At 39.0% G+C, this 25,565-nt stretch overlaps 2 long non-coding RNA genes and 1 other non-coding gene across 3 annotated transcripts; 1 reads left to right on the plus strand and 2 right to left on the minus strand.

The window, feature by feature from the left end:
- Nucleotides 1-6,780: 6,780 nt before the first annotated feature.
- Nucleotides 6,781-19,126, minus strand: LOC138819642 (uncharacterized). The gene is made up of 3 exons (XR_011369542.1): nucleotides 17,505-19,126; nucleotides 17,298-17,411; nucleotides 6,781-6,929 (listed from the first exon to the last, which is right to left on the minus strand). It is a non-coding gene; the product is annotated as an uncharacterized lncRNA (long non-coding RNA).
- On the plus strand, nucleotides 13,267-13,370 carry LOC138819645 (U6 spliceosomal RNA). The gene has a single exon (XR_011369544.1). It is a non-coding gene; the product is annotated as a U6 spliceosomal RNA (small nuclear RNA).
- A 70-nt stretch (nucleotides 19,127-19,196) lies between the features above and the next one.
- Nucleotides 19,197-25,513, minus strand: LOC138819643 (uncharacterized). Its single transcript, XR_011369543.1, has 3 exons — nucleotides 25,444-25,513; nucleotides 20,174-20,333; nucleotides 19,197-19,326 (listed from the first exon to the last, which is right to left on the minus strand). It is a non-coding gene; the product is annotated as an uncharacterized lncRNA (long non-coding RNA).
- Between the last annotated feature and the right edge of the window lie 52 nt (nucleotides 25,514-25,565).

Genomic DNA, 25,565 nt, shown 5'->3' on the forward strand with positions numbered 1-25,565 from the left:
CATTACAAACAATTCTGTAACATTTTAATAGGTTTTCTTTTGCATTTTGTAAACTGAATATGTCTTTTCATTTGGGTGACTCATGAGAAAGAATAAAGCAACCAACCATTGTTTTTTAAGTCTTGCTGATTGCTGTCCCAAAGTATTGGAGGTGGTGCCTCTTTGAATTTGTTTCTTTCAATATTGAACTCGGACATAGCTAAGCATTTCCCATCTCTCTTCTAAAACTTACCTTAAGACTCACCTTTGAAAATTAATTAACTTTAAGATTTCTTGCCATTTAAGTTGCAGACTTTGATTCTGCAAATCTCAGGTGTCAGCTCTTGCAGTGTCATGTAGTTCTTGTGAGACTGTTTATTTTCCTGGTGTGTATAATTTGTTAGATGTACTCAGCTTACAGTCCCATTATAAGTTTCAAATACATAGAAAATACACCTGATTTTAATATTCTGATAAAACATTTAGCTCCTTCATGTACAAGTTCTATATCCATGAATTCAACTCACTTTGGATCACATATATTTAAGAGAGTGATTTGATCTGTCAGGAAACTGTACATGCATTTCTTTTTCTCAGGGTTTCCTAAATAACAAAAATACTACTTGTGAAGCATTTATATAATATGGAGCATTGTAACTTCTTTAGATATGGGAGGATATGGGTGGGTTCTGACTTGATCATCTGTGTATTTTGGCACTTTTAAAATATAAAAAAGAAAGGAAGAGTGGGGTGGAAGGAGGGAGGCCCATCTTGGCGCCAGTTACTAGATACAAGGTCAACCAAAGGAGATCACCTGCTTTCTTGAGGTGGGCTAGGTCTGTAGGGTTTGTCCATTACACAATGGAGGCCTCTCTGCTTCAGAACTCCAGGAATTCCATTGGATGGCCACCAGGAAGCAGGAAGTATAGGTTCCTCGGGGCATTCCACTTAGGCTGTGCTGAATAATCCTGTCCAATTCAGGAAGAATCACAAAATGAGTGTGTTGTGTTCAAATAATTTTGGGAAGTGTCGGGTTAAACAGAAGTAAATGCTTCCTCAATGTCAAACACTTCAAAATGTTAACATGCTGATTTTTGTCATAAAGCTAAAACCTAACCTCTTTGCCAGGCAGAGGCTTCAAAGCTATACATGCCCATTGGTGGTTTGCCAGGAGGAACTTGACTGCCCTCTAGCTTTGCTGCTGAGAATTACCCATACAGGAATTACCTTTCATACAGAAATTACCTGTATGAAAGGGAATAGCCAGAGGGCAAGGGGGTGGGGATGGCGGCGTGGGAAAAAAGTCCAGTCTTTATTCTTTTCCTGGGCATGTGGTCAAGCCTGACACTTGCTCCAGTTCCAGAGCAGGTTTGAATGCAAGAATCACTACCTAATTCCTGAGAAGTAGGAGTTGGTGGGAGGAGAAACATAGTGGGAAAGAGCGTCATATTTAGTCTACACCTTGATTTATACCTGCATTAAACACCAGCTGCATCCCTTACAGCTGCACCCTTCTTTCCACTCCTTTGTTTAGATTGGCATTGGTTGACAAGGTGGTATAGTAGTTGAGGATCCAGCCTCTGGGCTTGAAAACTGGCCCTACTGTTTATTATTCTGTGTGCATAGAGGAGGTTCCTTGGCTTCTCAATGATTTGTAAAATGAAATCAGCTCTCATCAAGCTGCTGCACACATGAAATGCACTAATGGTTTTTCCATAATTCCTGGCATATATATATAAACATATATACATTTCTTATACATATTTACAGATATAGTATGTATTACATATATTATGTATGATATACATACATTATAAATAGTACAAAACACGTACATGATCACAACAAGAAAGCCAAGGTACAAAAATGTATAAAAAATGTATAAAATGTATAAAAAGGCAGGGACAGACAAACACCTCTCAGTCCTAACTCATAATATTAATGGTTTTAACTCTCCAGTTAAGCATCATAGATTGTCCAGTTGGATCAAAAAGCAAGATCCTTTTATCTGCTGTATTCAAAAGACACAACTTGCCCACAAAAATAAACATTCTGAAAGTGAAAGGCTGGAATAAAATATATCAAGCAAATGGCCCCCATAAAGAGGGGGGAGTTACTATACTAATGTCAGATAAAATAGACTTTAAATTAAAATCAATGAGAAATGACAAAGAAGGTCACTGCATACTAATTAAGGAAACTCTCCTTCAGGTGGATATTATGATTTAAAACATGTACTCACCATATAATGGAGCACCAAAATTTATACAAGAAATGCTACTTTCCCTCAAATCTCACATAGATCCAAAGACATTAATTGTGGGGGATTTTACTACACTACTATCCCCACTAAATAGATCCACCCAGCAAAAACTCACCAGATAAACTACAGATCTTAAAATCTGCATAGATCAACTAGTCCTAACCAACATTTACCGAATATTTGACCCAGCCCAAACAGAGTACACCTTCTTCTCAGCAACACATGGAACATGAACCATATTTAGGCCACAAAGCAAATCTGTCCAAATTCAGAAACATTGAAATTATACCCTGCATTCTCTCAGACCACAAGGGAATAAAATTATAATTCAATACCAAAAGCCACCAAAGTAAATACTGTAACACATAGAGGCTGAACAGCACAATTTTGAACCACCAGTGGGTCATGGAAGAGATTAGAAAGGAAATTCAAATGTTCATGATATTCAAAAAAAAATGATCACACAAATTACCAACTCCTCTAGGACACAGCAAAGGCAGTATTCAGAAGCAAGTTTATAGCTCTGAGTTTGCACATTACCAAATTGGAAAAATCTGAAACCAACAATTTAATGAGGCAACTAAAGCTCTTTGAAAAAAGAACAACAAGCCAAACCCCAATCCAGTAGATGGAAGCAAATAAAATTAAATCCGAATTAAATGAATTAGAGTACAAAAAAGAACTATAGAAAGAATTAACAAAACAAAAAGATGGCTCTTCAAAAAATAAAATTGACAGACCCTTAACAAATCCTATGGAATGGAAAAAAGGAGAACACATTCACATAAACAAACTCAAGAGAGGACAGTGGAAATATAACTACAGAAACAGCCAAGATTCATAATATATAAGGGGATACTTCTCAAACCTTTATACTAATAAGTTTGAGAATCTAAAAGATACGGACTAGTTTCTAGCAAATATTGACATGCCCAAACTTAACCAAGATGATTTAAAACAACAGACCCATATGAAGCATGGAAATAGAGCAGCAATAAGAGACCTCCCACCCAAGAAAAGTCCAGGACTGGATGGATTTACAGCTCAATTCTACAAGGACTTCAAAGCAAAACTCACACCAATACTTCTCCACCTCTTTAATGAAATTCAAAGCAAAAATTCACTATCACACTCTTTTTATGAAACCAGCATAACCCTCATCCCCAAACCAGGCAGGGACTCATCGAAAAAGAGAACTATAGACCTATTTTTTGATGATTATTGACAGAAAACTTCTCAACAAAATCTTCGCCAATCGACTTCAACAAGTCATGAAAAGAATCATACACCATGATCAAACAGGATTCATTTCAGGGATGCAAATCTGGCTCAATATATGCAAAGCAATATAATTCATCACATTAACAAGAGCAAGGATCAGAACAACATAGTTATCTCAATAGATGCAAAAAAAACATTTGACAAGATCCAACACCCCTTTATGATGAAGGTTTTGGAAAAACTATGAATCCGTGGAACATACATCAAAATAATAAAGGCTATATATGACAAACCTGCAGCCAGCATTATACTTAATGGTGAAATATTAAGGCCATTTCCTCTAAATTCAGGAATGAGACAAGAGTGTCGACTCTCCCCACTCCTCTTTAAACTAGTATTAGAATGCCTAGCTACAGCAGTAAGACAAGATGCAGACATAAAGGGGACCCAAATAAGGAAGAATGTGTAAAGCTCTCCCTCTTTGCAGATGACATGATCTTGTATTTAAAGAATCCCATGGACTTCCCTCCCAAGTTACTTGAGCTGATCAGAAACTTTGGCAAAGGAGCAGGGAATAAAATTAACCCTATAAATCAATGACTTTCCTGTATGCCAATAATGAGAAGAACACGGTTGAAATTAGGAAAACACCCCCTTTTATAATAGTTCCACAAAAAATAAAATAGTAGGAATGAACTTAACAAACGAGGTGAAGGAGCTCTATGACAAAATCTTTAAAACCTGAGAAAGGAAATTAAAGCAGAACTAAGCAAGGGGAAAAACCTCCCATGCTCCTGGATTGGGAGGATTACATCGTGAAAATGACAATACTGTCAAAGGCTAAGTACAAATTCAATGAGATACCTATTAAAATTGCAACCTCATTCTCCAATGAAATAGAAGAGGCAATCTAAAAATTCATTTGGAACAATAAAAGTCTCTGAATAGCAAAAAAAAAAAAAAAAAAAAAAAAATCCTGAGTAGAAAGAACAGTGCTGGAGGAAGATAAATACCAAAATTCAAACTCTACTACCATAGAAAACTCTACTCTACTCAAACTCTAACTCAAATTCTACTCTACCATAGAAATCCAAAGAGCTTGTACTGGCACAAGACCCGACCTGAGGACCGATGGAATAGGACTAAAGACCCAGAAATGAACGCACAGACCTATAGCCACCTAATTTTCAGTAAGGGAGCTAAAGAACTATATTGGAAAAAATATAGCCTTTTCAGTAAATGGTGTTTGCAAATGGGGCCACTTGCAGGTGGTCGGTGGCAGTTTCATAATTGACAAAAAAAAGCAAGTTACCAAAGCAGAACCAGCAGTTTTTGTTTTTGTTTTAAACGAACTAGGACAAAGTTTAGGGGTGTCCCAGGAGCAGACTCTCGTTGCCCCATATTTTTTCTGTAAAATAAAACCAATTACAAATACGGCAAGCAAAAGCAAAAGCAAAATGAGACACAGACAGACACGATTATACACAGAATGAGGAGGGATCCCAAAACCAAAAGTTACTTTTTAAGCAAGCCCCCGTCCAACTAGGACTGCTAGGACTGGTGGAATTGAGGGGTCCAGGCATCCCTGGAACTCCTCAGCCGTAGGGGACTCTGCTGTGTCCAGCCTCACCCTACTTTTGGCCTCACTCTGGCGCCTTCTCCCTTCTCTACCTAGGTCCACCGTGCTTACCTCAAGGCTTTTCTCGGAACTTCTCTCCAACAGCTAAGTGCCCACATACTGTCCTCCTGGCCAGGGACTTCAATCCCCCTCAGCTCTATCCTGGACAAGCCCCCATTAAATGTAGTAAGAAGACCCCCTACTCAGGGCAGGCAAGCCCACCTAATCTTCCAGAGTGACAGACTCCACTGCAACAAAGTTGTTAATAAGGAAGCAACTTTATTGAGATTCCTACACTGATCAGCCAGGGCCTCAGCACAGGCTCGGGAGCTGATACTGTGACCCCGAGCGGCCCCCATTCTTTGGTTTTTAAAGACAAAATCCATGAGGTCGAGCCTGGTCATGCGCAGGTGACCAATGGGATCGTAACACACACAAAGGATTGTATGGTCATACCAGACCACACACAGATGGCCAATAGGTGGAGTTTACTGTAAGCATGTGCAAAAGGCAGGGTTTACCATAAAGCACGTGGTGTCACCAGTTGGAGCCAGATTACAACCTACCTGTTTTATGTGTCAGTCTTTCACTGAACAATCAAGGTGGGTTAGGTTGTTAAGGGGAGGGGAGCATAGAGGCATTCTTTCCATTCCAAGAACTGTGCTGGTTGGAGCCAAGGTCGAGTTAACCTTGTTTAGAGGGTTTTTTTTTCCTAAAATCCCCAAAACAAAGGCAAAGCCTGGAAAGAAGCTGTCCCAGCTCGAGTCTCCTCTCAGGGCCTACTTCTGCATATATGTGAGAATATAAATAGAAAACTTGAAGGGATAGGTCGGGTTGGGATAAGGGAAGGAAGAAAAGTGGAAAGTTTGACAATGATCCAGATGTATTGTACATTGAAGTGTACATACACTCTATTCAACATACATACATACACTCTATTCAACACTGACATGATGAAGCAAAACCCTTTGGACTACTAGCTAAAGATTTAAAAAGTTTTGTTTTAATATTAAGAGACCAGAAGCATAAACCTTTAAAGATAAATAAGAGGATAGCATTGACATATTGTTGAGGCTGTGCTCTTTACCATACAAAATTTAATAAGTGTCAAGTCTGCTGCAAATATAAATTTTATTTGCCAATTCTTTTTGCAAATTGCTTAAAATATAAAGAAAGAAATTCCAATATCTCTTCACTTCCAAAAAAATCTTATAGACCTTTAGGTTTCTCAGTTGTTTCTAAATATCTTAATGTAATGCACTATTGAAACTAATTTCATTCCACATTTAAATTTAAATTTAAAATCATTAAAGTCTTTTAAAAAGCGCTCACTCCAGCACAGGTATGGATAAATAACTGATGTGGTCAGAAGCAGAATTATTCAGAAGACTGTAAATGGATGCTTACCTAGTTTCCACTCTGCTGGATCATAGAATACAAACTGTCCTAATTGAAAAAATTTAGCCTTCCCAGGTTTTCTGCATATATATACTCCATCAATATTTTGTTATTAGAGGATTATTAGAGATTAGCTATATGTTGATTGATAATGACTGAGCATGACAGAAAGGTGAGGGAAATCCATCTACACTTCAGTGAGGTTCTGACTTGGTGTTTCACAAAGTGTTATGAAAGCTCTCCATGAGAAATCTAGCAGCTGCATTTCTAAAAAGTTCTTGTGTGCTTACACTTTCTGATACTGTCAATTCAAGTACTTCTCCTTGGAGTTCCATACTATTCAGTGATGCTGTATTAGCTCCTTGTTTTGCAGACCGGTCTTGGTGATGAAATTTGTGCTTTTCAAAATTGCTCTCCCAATTCCATCCATAAAATGTGGGCAAAAATTATCTGAAAAAAATTGTATCTATTAATAGTGCATATACTTTTATTTTTCATTACAAACATAGAATGTAGTAAAAATTTTCATAGCAATTACTCTGTACTAGGTTGTGGGCAGATTCTAATGTAAGTAATATGCTGTGTTCACATAGAGAATTTGACTATCCAAAGTGTAATATGCCTCTGGTCCTAAAACCAATACCTTACTGATGTGACAAATACAACTTCCTATAAGTACAGAAATTTTCCTTGTATCTTTTTAATATATATTTTTATTGTAAAGATACTGTACTGAGGGGTTACAGTTACATAAGTAAGGTAATGAGTACATTTCTCGTTTTTTCTCTATTGTCGTTCATAGGGCTTGGACTCTGGGCCTGAGTGCTGTCCCTCAGTTCTTCAGCTCAAGGCTAGCACTCTACCACTTGAGCTACAGTGCCACTTCCTGTTTTTTGGTGGTTTATTGGAGATAAGAATTTCTTGGGGGCTGGGAAGGTGGCTCAGTGGTAGAGCGCTTGCCTTGCATGCTTGAGGCCCTGGGTTCAATTCCTCAGCACCACATAAGCAAAAAGAAAAAAGCCTGAAGTGGCGCTGTGGCTCAAGTGGTACAGTGCTAGCCTTGAGCTGAAGAGCTGAGGGACAGCGCCCAAGCCCAGAGTTCAGGCCCCACAACTGGACCCCTCCCTCCAAAAAAAAAGAATTTCTCACACTTTCCTGCCCAGTCTGGCTTTAAATCAGATCCTCAGATCTCAGCCTCCTGAGTAGCTAGGATTAGAGGCCTGAGCCACCAGCGCCCAGCATGAGTACATTTCTTATTGAGCACCCTCTCCTTTGTTTTTCCCCTACCATCCCTTCTTTTCACACTTCCCCAACTCATCCCTCCACCCCCTCTTTGATAGAGTGTCTTGTGCAGTTCATTATTACAATGGGTCAACCTGTATCCTTTCTTCATATCTTAAATGAAGAAATGCTGGCTTGATTTTTGCTGATTCTACTTATGAAAACACATGTAAAATCACTCACCAAGTCCAAGAGCACATCATTTTTTGTCAGTTGGTATAGTTGTGTTCTACACATTTATTGACAAGTTACAAATTATTCTCAAACTTTAATACATTAAAAATACTTTCTTCTTTTCTTATTTTCTTGGCCAGGAAATCAGCCAGACCTCAGCCAGCATTTCTCTCATAGGACTTTTCAAATGGGTTGGTTAAATGTTGATCTGAGGTCCAGTCTTCTGAGGACTCTTTCATCTGCTTGGGAATTGATGCTGGCTGTTGGAAAAGAGCTCAAGGAAGGATGCCATTTAGAGCCTTATAATTTTATTATTTTTATTGTGAGAATACCGTACAGAGGAGTTACAGTTACATGGGCAACATAACGAGTACATTTCTTATCAAGCATAGTTGTCTCCTCTTTCTTTCCCCTTTCCATCCCTTCCCATCTTCCCACCCACACCTGGTCATCTCCCCACCCACCAAAGTTGTAAAGCTCATTTTTCGACAAAACAACATTGAGATTCCACCTCACCCCAGTTAGAATGGTTATAATAAAGAACTCTAATAACAAAAGATGCTGGAGGGAATGTTGACAGAAGAGTACTTTTGTACATTGTTGGTGGGAGTGTAAACTTGTTTAACCACTTTGGAAAGCAGTATGGAGGTTCTTCAAAAGACTCCACATAGAGCTGCCTTATGACCCAGAAATCCCACTTTTGAGCATTTACCCAAATGATCACAAACAAGACCATACTAAAACTACCAGCACAACTATGTTTATTGCAGCATTATTTACCATAGCTAAGATATGGAACCAACCCAGATGCCCCTCAGCAGATGAATGTATCAAGAAATTGTGGTATATATACACAATGGAATTCTATGCCTCCATCAGAAAGAATGACATTGCCACATTTGTTAGGAAGTGGTAAAACTTAGAAAAAATTATATTAAGTGAAGTAAGCCAGGCCCAAAGAAACATAGGTTCCATGGTTTCCCTTATTTGCAATAACTAGTATATGTCTGAGTCAAGCAGAAAAGGTCAGATAAGTTTATGTTAGGGGAATGAACCCCAAGATAAGTATTCAAATGATTTTTTTGGTTTTTTGACTTTCATGAAATTGTTTCTAACATATTTATAAGATGATTTCTATGTTGCTTTGTATGTTCCTCCCCCACGGTATAACCCCTGCTTTCACTGTATTGATGTAGGTATAATTTTTGGAGGGGAAGGGAAAAAACAAATCGTTTAACTAGGGATATAGGTGGACCCATTGCAACAATGAGATATATAACTTTATTTTTTTACCAGGGCATTTTCCTGCTACTTTGGTTGTTGAGAATGTCTATAAGAGCAAGCATTCTGTAGGGAGCTGGGAAACACGATATGTTCTTTACTTACTGAGATTTCTGAGTGACTTGTACTGCATTTTGCAAGTCAAATCTGTCAAAACCTACCAGTTTTAAGAGATAAGAGGAGTGGTAAAAGAACTAATAGAGACAAATACATTTTCAACATATTTTGTTTCAAATATTCCATCTAAGGCATATTCAACAACTAGTGAAACTTGTGTTGGCTGTAAATATGTGTCTTTCTCCATGTGTGCATGTATACATGTGTATATGTATGTGTGAATTTATGTGTATAGTAACATATGTGTGTACATATATAAGGGCATATGCATACATATATGCATATATAAATAAATATACATATGCAAATATATGTACATATATATAAATCAGTGTTCAGTGATTTAATCAATAGTTCCCAGCACATTGTCATTCTCACAAAGTGTACATGATAAACTGCTCTGAGGAGCTGTGCTCTATGATGGGTATCCTTTGTTCTCACTTGCCCCATTACCTTGTTTTTCATCCCTGTGAACAACTTCGGTCTACTTACCATAGGATAGCTTTGTTTTCATTACATGTAGTTACTTACTGATAATCAAAGAAAAAGGTTGTTTGTAAAAGAAAAAGAACTTTTAAGTCACAAGATAAAATATCTTATCTATCCCAATGATTCCTTTGAGATAAAATTTATAATAGAAGTAAAAGTGAAAAGGAATTCCTAGATCTGTTGTTTTGCCATTTAGAATGGCAAAGAATAATATCACGTCACTCTTAGAATTCTTAAAGAATGCAAGGGAAACTGTTGGTCCCTATCATGTTCCCACAAAACCAGTGGATCCTGAAGGACAAAAGACCAGCAGAAATTCTAAGTAGCAGACATGGAGCATGAAAGAGAAAGACTATGAATGAAAAACGGTGAAAGAGAGAAGTAACATAATACTGAAAGTACATAACAGATAAACAAGAGCTGTATGAGAATATTCATACTGCTATCTTTAGACTCTACATGTACATTTGAAGGTATTTGATGTATGATAATCCATCGGCATAAAATATAAAATGATTTTGATAAAAAATAAAAATGATGAGTCCCTGCCTGGTTTTGGGATGAGGGTTATGATGGCTTCATAGAATGTGTTCGGTAGTGAACTTTCTCTTTCAATTTCATTGAAGAGTTGTAGGAGTATTGGTGTGAGCTCTGCTTTGAAGGCCTTGTAGAATTCCACTGTAAAACCATCTGGTCCTAGACTTTTCTTAGATGGGAGGTCTCTTATTGCTGTTTCTATTTCAGTGCTTGATATGGGCCTGGAACAACTTGGAAAAAATTATATTAAGTGAAGTAAGCCAAGCCCAAAGAAACATAGGTGCCAGGGTTTCCCTCATTTGCAATAGTTAGTATAAGTATGAGTCAAGCATAAAAGGTCAGATAAGGTGATGTTAGGAAAATGAACCCTAAGATATGTATTTAAATGTTTTTTTTCTTTCATGCATTTGTTTCTAACTCATTTATATGATTATTTCTTTGTTGCTTTGTATGTCCCTCCCCCACAGTATAACACCTGCTTTCACTGTATTTGATGTCGGTATAATTTGTGGAGGGGAAGGGGAAAAACAAGTCGTTTAAATAAGGATGCAGATGGACCCATTGCAACAATGAGAAGTACAAGTTGTCATGTCGAAAATGAACTTTACAACTTTGGTGGGGGGTTGGGGGGAGTACTGGGTGAGGGGGGGAGGCTTGGAAGGAATGGGAAGGGGAAACAAAGGAGGAGGCTACAATGCTTGATAAGAAATGTACTCATTATCTTGCCCATGTAATTGTAACCCCTCTGTACAGTTTTTTCACAATAAAAAAATAAAAAATAAATAAAAATAAAAATGACTCAGAAGAAATTATAAGTGCAAATACAATTTTCCCAGAAGAAATTTCTCAGCGATATTTCATGACTTTGAAAAGGATAAAGTGGCTGAAGTTAGTATAAATTTAGAAGTATGACAATTCACAAAAATATAAAAAGATATTCATATATTTCATTATATAACCCAAAGCAGAAAGCAAATGTTGTTTAGATGATTTTTTAAAACACAGTCTTTCAGGAGCTGGGAAGGTGGCTCAATGGTAGAGTGCTTGCCTTGCAATGCATGAGGCCCTGGGTTTGATTTCTCAGCACCACAGAAGTAGAAAAAGACGAAGGCTCAAGTGGTAGCGCTAGCCTTGAGCTGAGGGACAGCACCCAGGCCCCAGAGTTCAAGCCCCATGACCAACAAAATAAAAATCAACAAAACAATGCTGGGTGCCAGCAGCTCACGACTATAATCCTAGCTATGCAGGAGGCTGAGTTCTGAGGATCACAGTTCAAAGCCAGCCTGGGCAGGAAAGTCCGTGAGACTTATCTCTAATAAACCACTAGAAAACCAGAGTGGCGCCATGGCTCAAGGGGTAGAGAGCCAGCCTTGAGCTGAAGAGTGCAGGGACAGCGCTCTGGCCCAGAGTTCAAGCCTCACGACTGACAAAAACAAAAAACACGGGAGGTGAAGGGTAAACAAAGGAGGAGGTTGCAATGCTTGGTAAGAAATGTATGCATTATCCTGCCCATGTAATTGTAACCCCTCTGTACAGTATGTTCTCAAATAAAATAAAATAAAATATTAAAAAAAAACACAAAAACAGTCTCTCACTTTTGTGGTCTCAACTCTGTAATACCACCACTTCAGATGAGGGCTAAGATTTTGAGTGTGGACATTTTTCATCCCTCCTGATTCAGACTGTACTTGATAATTTTTTTAATAAATATTTTGTTCTTAATTTTCTTCTTTGTAAACTCACATGCACCTATAAAAAATCTTTGGCCATCCCAGTAAGCTTCTCAAAGTACCTCCTGATGACGACTTATAAAAAGTTGTATTATATTACAAAAAGGGAAACAATGCAACAAATAAAGAAAACTGAAAATTAAATATTAATGATTAATAAAATTAAAAAAACAATTACCAGTGTTTTCAGTATTTGAAGTGTTCTACATATTAGATTTTACTATTTTCTCATATTCCTGTGCATTTAAAACTGGCTAAGATTATGATGTTCAAACAGAGGATTTTGTTTGGGTTTTTATTTTGGGTCCAGTCGTGGGCCTGAACTCTGAGTCTGGGCACTGCCCCTCAGCTCTTCAGCTCAAGGCTAGTTCTCTACCACTTGAGCCACAGCACCACTTCTGGATTGTTTTTTTGCTTATGGGTGCTGAGTAATCGAACCCAGGACCTCAAGCACGCAAGGCAAGCGCTTTACCACTGAGCCAACTTCCCAGCCCTTTAAAAAGAGTTTTATAGGCTATGAGTAGTCTTTAAAGTTACCCACGAAGATTACTTTTTATGGTTCATCTCATCATTTGTATATGGCTTATATCATCATTTGTTCCTCACTAACATGTAAAGTAAGGAAGCCCTAAAAATTTAACAGAAACTATGTACTTAACAAAGTCTTAACTCTTCACTCTGCTTCTTTACGCAAAGACTTTGCAACTTCTTATTGGTAATGTTTCTATAAACTCTGAAATGTACATAATTAGTACCATATGTCTGCTACCATAAACCTTAAATACTTTATAGAAAAGTTTATGACCTGCCAAACAGTCCTAATTTTGGCATATATAAGCAAATACCCAAAATTAAATACATTTAACACTTTTAACAAACCTTAACACTTGCTGCAGTGTTCATTATGACAGGTGCCTTGTATAGAATAATTGAATTCCTCCTCCTACACATCTCTTGAACAACAAATATCTGGAATTATTTTGTTTTTGACATGCCAATCTTGACTTTCTTCTTAAATGTGTGCTTATGTAAGAAATACATGGTACTAACAGTTTGTTGTATTGCTAAAAAAAAGAAATACATGGTTCTAAAATTTCACAAGAAATCTTTTGAGCTTACTTTTTTTGAATTGTCTAGTTTAAGAAAATCAATTACACTTTACATATAAAAAATGTTCTGTGCTCAATTAGGCAGCAAATATGCTAAAATTGGAACAATACAGAGATTAGCATGGCCCCTGAGCAAGGCTGACACGCAAATTAGTGAAATGTTCCATTTTTGCAACAACAGATGCTGGAGAGTATGTGGCTACAGGGACTCTACTGCATTCTTGGTGGGAGTGTAAACTTGTTCAACCACTTTGGAAAGCAATATGGAGGCTCATCAAAAGACTCCATATAAAGCTCTCCTATGACCCAGCAATCCCACTTTGGGGCATTTACCCAAATGATCACAAACAAGACCATACTAAAACTACCAGCACAAGTATGTTTACTGCAGCATTATTTACAATAGCTGATATAGAGCCAACCCTGATGCCCCTCAGTAGATGAATGGATCAAGAAAATATGGGTGTATATACACAATGGAATTCTATGCCTCCATCAGAAAGAATGGTATCGCCCAATTTGTTAGGAATTGGAAAGTCTTGGGAAAAAAATTTATTAAGTGAAGTAAAACAAGTCCAAAGAAACATAGGTCCCATGGTTTCCCTTATTTTCAATAACTAATATATGTCTGTGATAAGCAGAATACATCAAAAGCTATGTGCATATGAGCAGATAAGATGATATTAAGGGAAATGAACCCTAAGATAGGGACACAAGTATTTGTTTACTTTCTTGTTATTGTTTCTAATGTACTTATGATGTGTGATGTGATTTTTTTTGTTTCTGTATATGTTCCTCCCCCACGCTATAACCCCTGTTTTCATTGTATTTGAAGTTGGTAAACCAACATCCTGTGCATACGTTTCTCTAATTTGGCGAGGGGAAGGGAAATACAAAATGGTTAAATAGGGATACAGGTTAACCCATTGTAACAATGAGATGCACAAGACACTCTGTTGAAAAATGAACTTTACAATTTAGGCAGGGGAAGGGGGAGGGGAGTGTATTTGTGGAGGTGGGAGGGAAGGGATGGTGGGAGGAGGGAACAATGCTTGTTAGGAAATGTACTCATTATTTACTCCCAGAAATGTGACACCTCTGTACAGTTTCGGGTTTTTTTGGGTCCGGTTGTGGGGCCTGAACTCTGGCCTGGGCGCTGTCCCTCAGCTCTTCAGCTCAAGGATAGTGCTCTACCACTTGAGCCACAGCACCACTTCCAGCTTTTTCTGCTTATGTGGTGCTGAGGAATCAAACCCAGGGCCACATGCATGCAAGGCAAGCACTCTACCACTGAGCCACTTTCCCAGACCCCCATATTTATTCTTTTGTATGTGAACCACATTTTGAAATGGTCCCTTCATGCTGTGGTTTTGCTTTTCCTTCAATCCCATTCTACTGTCTCTATTGGATCACTCCCCAGTTACCACCTGCAGAGCAAAGCCTCTCCACTGAACCCCAGGCTCTGCAAACTCTGGCCTTCTTTAAGTTCTTTCTCTTTTCTCTGCCAGAATTTCTTCCTGATACTCCTTCCTACTGTCCTGGATACCTTCCTTGTAGATTTCCTCAAGATGCCCATGAGTGATGTGAGGTAGTCCCCAATCATGACTTGCTGTTCGTTACTGGTTACGAATCTTTAGCCACAATGTCTATCTTGAGAGTGCAACTAGGTCTTACCACTTGAAGGCCACTAAAACCACAAGTACCACATGTTCAGAATCTACCCATTATCATCCCCTTTTTAGTCACCTGTTCCTTCCCATTTCATCACAGGCCCACTGTAGGTGTACCGCCCTCCATTTGAAATGTCTCTACCTTCTTCTTTGCTTGTTTAAGCTGATTCAAAGTCCTGCCCTGAGCTCAGCACTTCTTTTCTAAAATGCCTTTCCCTAGTTGACTTCCCTCTCCCTAAACCTGTGTTCATCCCTTGACAGCCTGATGTATGGTCAAAACTATCTAATAACACATTCTAGAAATGTGCCAGTATTAAGGTTTGTACTTAGAGCTTTGAGTCTTTTTCAGCTATTTTGGTCATGGCTGTCATTCTACCATTCAAAACAAGTCTCCACTCTTGCTTTTTGCTGGTTGAGATAAGGCTCTCTTAGATTTGTCTACCTAGGCTAGCTTTAAATCTTATTCCTCAGATATCAACCTGCTGAGTAGCTAGGATTTTGAACATTATCAACATGAGCCAGCAGAGCCTAGGTAGTCCTTCTTTTTCCAAACACCATACCTTTAGCTCTAAAGTTGGAAAAAGGACAAGAATTGCTACAGAAGTACTTATTTACCTTGATTTGGGAATATGACTTACCTTAGGCCACTTGTAAGTACCAAGTTTTATGTCAGTGTGTCTTCCTAACTCTAGAATCTGTAAATTCCAGATAATCATACCTGTGAAGGCATAATCTCTATTATATTCTTTCTCTTGTTTTTGATCCACTATTGCTTGGAAGAAAATACATGTAAGTCTTAGCGCTTTTCGGTTTCACACCTCTCATCAAATTCTACTTCAAAATAGGTTGCCCCTGGGCTAACAAAGACAGATACTTCATGGCAGTTATTTTCATAGTTATGGGCAGATTTCTTGGTCCATGTATGTAGTACCACAGGCTGTTCCTGCTGCCAGGTCTCAACATCCAGCTAGGCAGACAAATGAGTAGGAGAAAATTCCAGATACTATTACAGAACCAACTGTCACAATAGACTATCAGTGCTGTAGATCACAGGCTTTGACAGCCCTGATGAAATTTTACACAGGCTAAGCTGGTCAATAGACATCTATCACTCAGCAGAAGTGCATTAGGGTTATACTTTAGGGACTCATGCTTTTATCTTTTAGCAGTGACAGAACTATTTTTAAAAATAAGTACTGGTATGAATTCCACTGGAGAAAAACACTGAATTAAAAGTTTAAAGAGCTCACATTTTTACTTAGGACCTTGGCATGTCTAAGACCACTCTTTTTTCCTCTTAAAAATAAAGGAAGTTTTCTTTTTAGCTCATGATTCTAATCCTAGTTACCCAGGAGGCTGAGATCTGAAGATTGCAGTTTGAAGTCAGCTTTGTCAGGAAAGTCTTATCTGCAATTAAAAGCCAGAAATAGCTCAAGTGGTAGAATGCTAGTCTTGAGAAAAAGGAGCTAAGGAATAGGCCCAGAATTTAAGAACCAATACTGGCAAAGAAACCGATTAGGATTAGATGCTGTGGCTCAAATGGTAGAGCACTGGCTTTGAGCTGAAGAGCTCAGGCACCATGCCCAGGCTCAGTTTAAGCCCCACAACCAACAAAAACATCAGGGTTGGAGGCATGGTTTAGTTGGTTGGTAGTGCACTACCTAATGAGCCAAAGCAACAGGTACTAAGTTTGAGTTCTAGTTTTACACCAAAAAACAAAATGAGAAAATAAAAAAGATCTGCTAAATGTATATGCCCTTTCTACTACCATCAGGCAGTTATGAAACTCAAAAAGATTATGAACAAATGTTATATAATAAAAATTAAGTATGGGAGATAATTCTTTTAAATACCAAACCTTCTTATTTGTCTTTCCATGTATATTTTCTCTTTTAGACTTCATTTTTTTGTGTGTGTGCCTGTCATGGGGATTGAACTCAGGGTCTTGGTGCTGTCCCTGGGCTTTTTCATTCAAGACTAGCACTCCACCAATTGAGCCACATCTCGAGCCTACCCCTCCTCATCTGCCCCCCTCCCCCCAACTGGTTATTTGGAGCTAAGAGTCTCACAGGCTTTCCTGCCTACACTGGCTTCAAATTGAGATCCTCTGATCTCAACCCTGAGTAGTTAGTATTACAGGTATGAGCTACAAGAACCTGGCTAGACAAATCTTTCAGACTTTATTTACATAGATTTTATGTAACTTAATATATTCTAAAATGATTAGATAAGTTATACAGCTTTTCTGCCTCCTTTCTAATGCTAATGACAAATCAAGGTGGTATTTACTATCCTTGTTGGCAAAAATACCAATAAAGCTTCTAGAGGCAATTTATTTGCATATATCTGTAGTCCAGTATGTTTTATTTGGTAGAGTCATATCTCTCTGAAGAGAGGAAGCAATACAGGTTCAGGGCCAACTCAAGTTACCTTGCTCAGTCCTCCTTCAGGGTCATTGCAGAGCTTCTTCAACAGCTTCTTCAACTTTCTCAAGAGAGTACAGTGTGAAAAGTCCAAAGAACAGAAGTCTAGGAGAAAGATGACCTAAAGGAAGATGAAGTACTCAGTATTCACTGCACATGCTGGTATTTCCACCACTCCCTTCCCTGCTTATTGCAAATAGCCACTTCTCCTTACCAGTTGATGAGCTGCCATGGAAAACACTGAATTACACAGTTTTTCTACTACGGTTTTCCACTATTCTGTGACAAAAGGGATTCCAAAATCACTCTCATGCTTGCCAGAAACTGTCTTACATCTATCAAAACATAAAGTAGTTAATATTTTATATGGTAAGAACATCATTTACTACATTATTACCAAGGGCAAAGCTAGGGAGGGCTATAGAAGCTGACTACCAACGCAGGGAGAAGGGAACAGCAGATCACAAAACCATTAAGCATCATCCTAATGAACAATGTCAGTCTAATTTCTTCTGAAAGGGAAAAGCAGTGAAAATTTCAGTAGTTGATATGAGTGATAGTTAAGTTTAAGGTGAGTTTTTGTCTTTGTTGCTTTTCAATGAAGTGGAGATATCACTCTAAGTTATGTCTTTGATCCCAGCACTCAGAAGGCTGAGGAAGAACTGAGAATTCAAGGGCAGCCTGGGTAGACAGCAAGTTCAAGGCCAGCATGGGCTACACAGTGAAAACTTATCTAAAAAGAAGTGGTGATGCCTGTAGTCCTAGCTACTTGGGAGGACTACAGTTTAAGGTCAGCCTAGACAAGAAGTTTAAGAGAACTTATCTTGGGAGACCTCATTTCAACCAATAAAAATCTGAACATATGATTATATAGTTGTAGTTCCAGATATTTGGGGAATACAAATAGGAAAATTGCAGTCCAAGCTGGCCCAGACAGAAATGTAATACTCTATTTGAAAAATAAGTTAAGTAAAAATAGGAGGTGTGGCTGAGTTATACCTGCTTAGCAAGCAAAGCCCTGAATTCAAATACCAGTACTGTGAAAGAGTGAAAGAGAAAGGGAGAGGGAAAGGGAAAAGGAAAAGGGGAAAAGAAAAGGGAAAGGGGAAGGAAAAGGGAAAAATATGAAAAATTGACCAAATGAGTCAGCTCTTAGCCTTCCCTTTCCTTTAGTTTACAATGGGTCCATGAATTAATGTTCTGATCTCCCAAGGCCTAAGTGGCTTGATCCAGAACTCCAAGCATTTTGTCATAATTGCTGAGACCAAATTTGGCAGAAGTAAATAGTCAATTTCTCACCGTCTGTTGGATTTCATACAATTTTCTGTCGATTTACAGGAAACAAGTATCAATATTTTCAGTGATTTATAAAAGTTATAGTTTTTAAAAGCTCCAGACTTTCTTTTGAGGGTGATGATTAACAGAGATGGCAGACTCCCCTGACATGCAATAATATCACTTACGAGTGCTGTATGATTGCAAAGAGAATGACTAGGCAGCAGAATGACCAAATTCTAAATAAAAACACTAATGCTAATGGCTCATAACTGTAATCCTAGCTACTCAGCAGGCTGAGATCTGAGGATCAAAGTTTGAAGCCAGCCCAGGAAGGAAAGTCCATGAAGACTCTATCTGTAGCTAAGAAGCAAAAGGCCAGAAGTAGAACTATGGCTCAAGTGGCAGAGTGCTCATCTTTTTTTTTTTTTTTAATTTAAAATTTTATTTTATTTTATTTGAGAACATACTGTACAGAGGGGTTACAATTACATGGGCAGGATAATGCATACATTTCTTACCAAGCATTGCAGCCTCCTCCATTGTTTACCCTTCACCTCCCTTCCCAGCCACCCCCCTTCCCCCCACCCAATCATACCCCCCTCCCCCCACCCACACCGACATTGTAAAGCTGGTTTTGACATGACATTTTGTACTTCTCATTGTTGCAACAGGTCCACCCGAATCCTTAAACGACTTGTTTGTCCCCATCTCCTCCACATGTTATACTGACATCAAATATAGTGAAAGCGGGGGTTACACTGTGGGGGAGGGACATACAAAGCAACAAAGAAATAATCTTATAAATGCATTAGAAACACATGAATGAAAGAAACGAAGACATTAAAATACATATTTAAGGGTTCATTTTCCTAACATCACATTATCTGACCTTTTCCGCTTGACTCATACCTATACTAGATATTGCAAATAAGGGAAACCATGGGACCTATGTTTCTTTGGGCCTGGCTTACTTCACTTAATATAATTTTTTCCAAACCTTTCCATTTCCTAACAAATGGGGAAATGTCATTCTTTCTGATGGAGGCATAGAATTCCATCAGAGTGCTCATCTTGAGCAAAAAAGCTAAAGGAAAGTGCCTAGGCCCTAAGTTCAAGCACTAGCACCTTCCCCCCACCGCCCCAAGAAAAGAAAAAAAGGCTAGGCATGGTGGCTCATGCATGCAATCCTATCTACTCAGGAGGCTGAGTTCTATGCCAACTTGACTCTATCTCCAATTAACCAGGAAAAGGGCAGGAAGGGGTGCTGTGGCTCAAGTAGAGCAATAGCCTTAGGCAATAAAGCTCAGCCATAGCACTCAGGCCCTAGGTTCTAGACCCAGAAATGGGTCAAAAAAAACAAAAATAATCTGAACAAGGTGGTGACACAGGCTTGTAACTTCAGCACTTGAGAGGCTGAGACAAGAGAGTCACGAGTTCAGGGCACACCTCAGGTACATAGTGAAATATTGTCTCAACAAAACAAAAACTTCCAAATAACAAAAACAAAAGCGGAAATAACTATAGATCGGAACTGAAATAAGCCATATACATACTTGATGCGTGAGTTATAACTATCTGTTTTCAGGATTGTGTATTGATACTCACATTTTTTCTATAAGGTACACAGCAAGATCTTTGGCTCCAGAGTCTGTGCTCTTCAGTTGCAAATGGCACCGGGAGAGCAGGCTACCTTGCACAGACCAGAACAGAGAAAAGACCACAGAGCCAACTTCCCCTGGTGCTCACTGAGCATCAACAGCTCACACTACAAAGAAACAGACAAACAGGAAATGTCCAAATAATGTGTTCCCAGAACTTGGGCAGGAACTATCTCTATAGAAGCAGCTGTCACTGGCAAAGCAAAAACAAAAACCTATGTGTATGGGGCAAATTTATGAAAGAGCATTCAATCCAGAAGTGAACCAAGAAAAATGGTTTTAGGAAAACTTCCCTATTGCTCTGCAGTTTTGTGGAACCTATAAATATTCTTTTTGCTCCACAAGACATCTACTGCACCCCAAGACGCCCACCCTATTGTTCATCTCTTTCTTGTAATGAATCTTCTGTCTCTGAGCCCTTATCCTGAGTCTTCAATCAAATCTCTCGCTAGCAGAGTTGAGGGAGAGTTGAAAAGAAAGTGTGAGTCTGATCAAGGTACATTGCATGAGTTTTATTTTGTTTTGTTTTTGTCAGTCATAGGGCCTGCACTCTGGGCCTGGGTGCTGTTCCTCAGCTCTTCAGCTCAAGGCTAGCTCTCTACTTCTTGTGCCACAATGCCACATCTGGCTTTTTCTGCTTATGTGGTGCTGAGGAATCAAATCCAGGGCCTCATGCATGCAACGCAAGCACTCTACCACTGAGCCACCTTCCCAGCCCCCACATTGTATGAGTATATGGACATGTCAAAATAAATCTACCATGTACCATAAATTGATAATAAAATATGGAAAAAATAAAGATAATCCATCATTGAAGGACAATAGGAAAATCACATTTTCAAGCAATTCATTTGAAAATGAAAATATAAATTCAAACATCAAAAATTGTTATGTGACCTCTTTACTAGGTTTAAACAACAATAACAACAACAAAAACAGCATTGCTAGTGATATCACTGATATTGTGTGACTGGATGCAGTGATCTCACTAAATGTTAGCTCTTCATTTTTGGAAAAGTATGTCTAATTTCAGGCTAAAGAGCAGTATCAAGGTATTTGAAGAACTAGGAGCTACATATTGTTTTTAAATGGTAAATATATATCACTAAAAAGAACAGAAGCATTTATTTGTTCTTTTGGTGGCAGTTCTGGAGCATGAGCTAACGACCTGAGTGCTGTCCCTCAGCTTTTTTGCTTGAGGCTACTACTGCTCTATTACTTGAACCACATCTCTATTTCTGGCATTTCTGGGGAGTGGGGGGGGAAAGATGTGGTTAATTGGAGATAAAAAAATTATTATATTCTGGGCTGGGAAGGTGGCTCAGTGGTAGAGTGCTTGCCTTGCATGCATGAGGCCCTGGGTTCGATTCCTCAGCACCACATAAGCAAAAAGAAAAAAGCGCTAGTCTTCAGTTGAAGAGCTGAGGGACAGCACCCAGGCCCAGAGTTCAGGCCCCACGACCAGATCCAAAAAAAAAAAAATTATTATATTCTTTCCTGCCCAGACTGGCTTGGATCTCAGCTATCTGATTAGCTGTAATCTAGCACCTGGTGAAACCTTTAATTTTTAAAAAATTTTTTACTTTTGCCAAACCTGGGGCTTGAACTCAGGACCTGGGCACTGTCCCACAGCTTCTTTTGCTCATAGCTAGCACTCTACCACTTGAGCCACACCACCATTTCTGGCTTTTTCTATATATGTGGTAATGAGGAATCAAATCGCAGGCTTCCTGGATGCTAGGCAAGCACTCTAGCACAAAGCCACATTCCCAGCCCAACCTTTAATTTTTAAAAGCGTAATTTACAAAGGATTGAAATTGGACCACTGTGTGGAATCTCTCTATAAGGAGGATGTTTTTAGAAAACATAATATTTTAAGTTAGGAGAATTGACTAAATGACTACAGAATTTATAATTTGTAAATGAAAGAAGTAGCCAAGTAGCTTGTAATCTTCCTACCATTAAAAATGCTTAAAGATGTCTGTTGAAGATGAACCTGTATACTAATGAGCCCAAACTTTATAAATGTCCATTCAATTTGTGTCTGAATTTTTTGTGTGCCTGAAAAAAAAAATTGTGCCTATATATTGGAAGGGAAGATGGGATTTTCTCACTTTTTTATTTTATTTTAAAAACCTACTTGAAAATAATTCATGATCTTTTTGTAACTCTTCGTCATCTTTGTTCTTTGGACTTTCTCTGAAGGGGCATCTAACCTCCAGAGGGTCGGTCACATAAGAATTATGAAGTTGGAACTGGGAAGGTGGCTCAGTGGTAGAGTGCTTGCCTTGCATGCTTGAGGCCCTCAGTTCGATTCCTCAGCACCATATAAGCAAAAAAATCTGGAAGTAGGGTTGAGACTCAAGTGGTAGAGTGCTAGTCTACAGCTGAAGAGCTGAGGGACAGCACCCAGGCCCAGAGTTCAGGCCCTATGAACGACATACAAAAAAAAAAATAAAGAAGAAGAAGAAGAAGAATTATAAGTAGCCAGGCATCAGTGGCTCAGGCCTATAATCCTAGATACTGAGGAGGCTGAGATCTGAAGATCGCAATTCAAAGCCAGCCTGGGCAGAAAAGTCATTAGACTCTTATCTCCAATAAATCACCAGAAAACCAGAAGTGGCACTGTGGCTCAAGTGGTAGTGCTCCCCTTGAGCTGAAGATCACAGGAACAGTGCCCAAGCCCAGAGTTCAAGCCCCATGACCAACAAAAAAGAAGAAGAAGAAGAAGAAGAAGAAGAAGAAGAAGAAGAAGAAGAAGAAGAAGAAGAAGAAGAAGAAGAAGAAGAAGAAGAAGAAGAAGAAGAAGAAGAGGAGGAGGAGGAGGAGGAGGAGGAGGAGGAGGAGGAGGAAGAGGAAGAAGAGGAAGAAGAGGAAGAAGAGGAAGAAGAGGAAGAAGAGGAAGAAGAGGAAGAAGAGGAAGAGGAGGAAGAGGAGGAAGAGGAGGAAGAGGAGGAAGAGGAAGAAGAAGAAGAAGAAGAAGAAGAAGAAGAAGAAGAAGAAGAAGAAGAAGAAGAAGAAGAAGAAGAAGAAGAAGAAGAAGAAGAAGAAGAAGAAGAAGAACTATGAAGTGCCAAATGCTGGTGGCTCACACCTATAACCCTACCTACTCAGGAGGCTGAGATCTGAGAATTGTGGTTCAAAGCCAGCCCAGGCAGGAAAGTCTGTGAGACTCTTATCTCCAATAAACCACCAGAAAACCAGAAGTGGCACTGTGGCTCACATGTTAGAGCGCTAGCCTTGAGTTGAAGAGCTGAGGGACAGCGCCCAAGCCCAGAGTTCAAGCCCCACAACCAACAAAACAAAACAAAACAAAAAACTATGAAATATGCTAATATTAGCACTGTCTGTAATTAATTCCTCTAAACTAGAATCAACCCATATGCCTCTCCAAGTTAAGCAGATAATTACGGTATGTCATAAAGAGACTATTGTGGTACACCAGTGAACACAAATGACAACACATGAATGAAACTCAAAAACATTGTTAAACAAATCAAATATTTCACAGAAGATTGTATGCTATCAAGGTGAAAAAAAAAACCAAGCAATAACCAACACATTGTACAGGGATGACTAGAAAGAAAAACAAGGAACCTGTGAACACACACTGAAGAATGATACTACAGAGAGTTGTTTTCACTTATTGTCCCTCCATATCTATTCTTTTGTATGTGAACCACATTTTGAAATGGTCCCTTCATGCTGTGGCTTTGCTTTTCCTTCAGTCCCATTCTACTGTCTCTATTGGATCACTCCCCAGTTACCACTTGGAGAGCAAAGCCCCTCCACTGAAACTCAGGCTCTGCAAACTCTGGCCCTCTTTAAGTTCTTTCCCTTTCTCTGCCAGAATTTCTTCCTGATACTCCTTCCTACTGTCCTGGTTACCTTCCTTGTAGATTTGCTCAAGATGCCCATGACTGATGTGAGGCAGTCCCCAATCATGACTTCCTGTTCGTTACTGGTTACAAATCTTTAGCCACAATTTCTTTCTTTCTTTCTTTTTTTTGGGTCTGGTTGTGGGGCTTGAACTCTGGGCCTGGGCGCTATCCCTCAGCTCTGTAGCTCAATTTAGCCACAATTTCTATCTTGAGAGCGCAACTAGGTCTTACCACCTTAAGGTCACTAAAACCATGAATACCTCGTGTTCAGAATCTACCCATTATCATCCCCTTTTTAGTAGCCTGTTCCTTCCCATTTATCACAGGCCCACTGTAGGTGTACCTCCCTCCATTTGAAATGTCTCTCACTTCCTCTTTGCTTGTTTAAGCCTATTCAAAGTCCTTCCCTGAGATCAGCAATTCTTTTCCAAAATGCTTTTCCCTAGTTTCCTTCCCTCTCCCTAGACCAGTGCTCATCCTTTGACAGCCTGAATTATGCACAAAACTATGTAATCACACATTTGTTTGGGTTCCTCTATCATTGTATCCTCTGTACCTAACGTGGGGCCTCACACACAGCAGGCATTGGTAGGCATTGTTGAACTAACAAACATGAGAAAAAAGCTCAGACTAGGTGTAATTTAGACCATTTTTACTTTTTTTTCTCCTAATGTAACTCTGTCTATCTCCCTCCCTATAACCATAAATGCTTGCTTTTACAAGAAGATAATTCAGTGGCTGCAATAATCTCTGGCCTAGAAAGTTTAATTGTATATGCAATTTCCTCTGTATCACAGATGAGAGAAAGGGAAGAAAGGTCAACTACTTGATGTCCCAGTGGTAAGGGATTATGGGAAACTTTCTTGGACAGTCAGTGAGATTTCAGAGTTGAATGGCCCAGTTGAAGAGCCAGGTTTCAGTGTTGTTCCAGCATGGTGAGCTCCTGCTTCTATCAACTTGTGAGAACCCTGAAGTTTTCGCCCAGTGGCTTTGACTGAGAATGGTAAGAGCTTGAAGAAGTTTTTAGAGGTTGAAGAATATGCAGGATTTAGATGTGCTACAAGAGAAAGAGAAATTATAGAAAATGGCAGAAATAAAAATGGAGATCAGAATGATCCGTGGTGAACTGGAAAGACAGCACATATCAATGATCTTGTAGTGAGAATTTTAAGGAGGACACAGAGATGGGCAGAATAGTCTAGACATATGAGAGAAAACTGATGTGATGGCAAAAACAATACTACAAAAGTTAAGACTGTAGCCAGGTATGGTAGATCATGCTATAATCGCAGCTGTAGTTCAAGGAACACTCAGAAAAAAGTTCACTACATCTTACCTTAAACGATAGCTTGGGGTGTACCTCTTGCCACTATAGTTACTTGGGAGACCAGGACCAGGAGGATCTCAGTCCAGACCATGCAAAAACTGAGACACTATCCTCAAAATGACAGGAGTAAA

Source organism: Dipodomys merriami, unplaced genomic scaffold (genome assembly GCF_024711535.1).
Source record: "Dipodomys merriami isolate MVZ:Mamm:240054 unplaced genomic scaffold, mDipMer1.0.p SCAF_805, whole genome shotgun sequence".
Lineage (NCBI taxonomy): Eukaryota > Metazoa > Chordata > Mammalia > Rodentia > Heteromyidae > Dipodomys > Dipodomys merriami.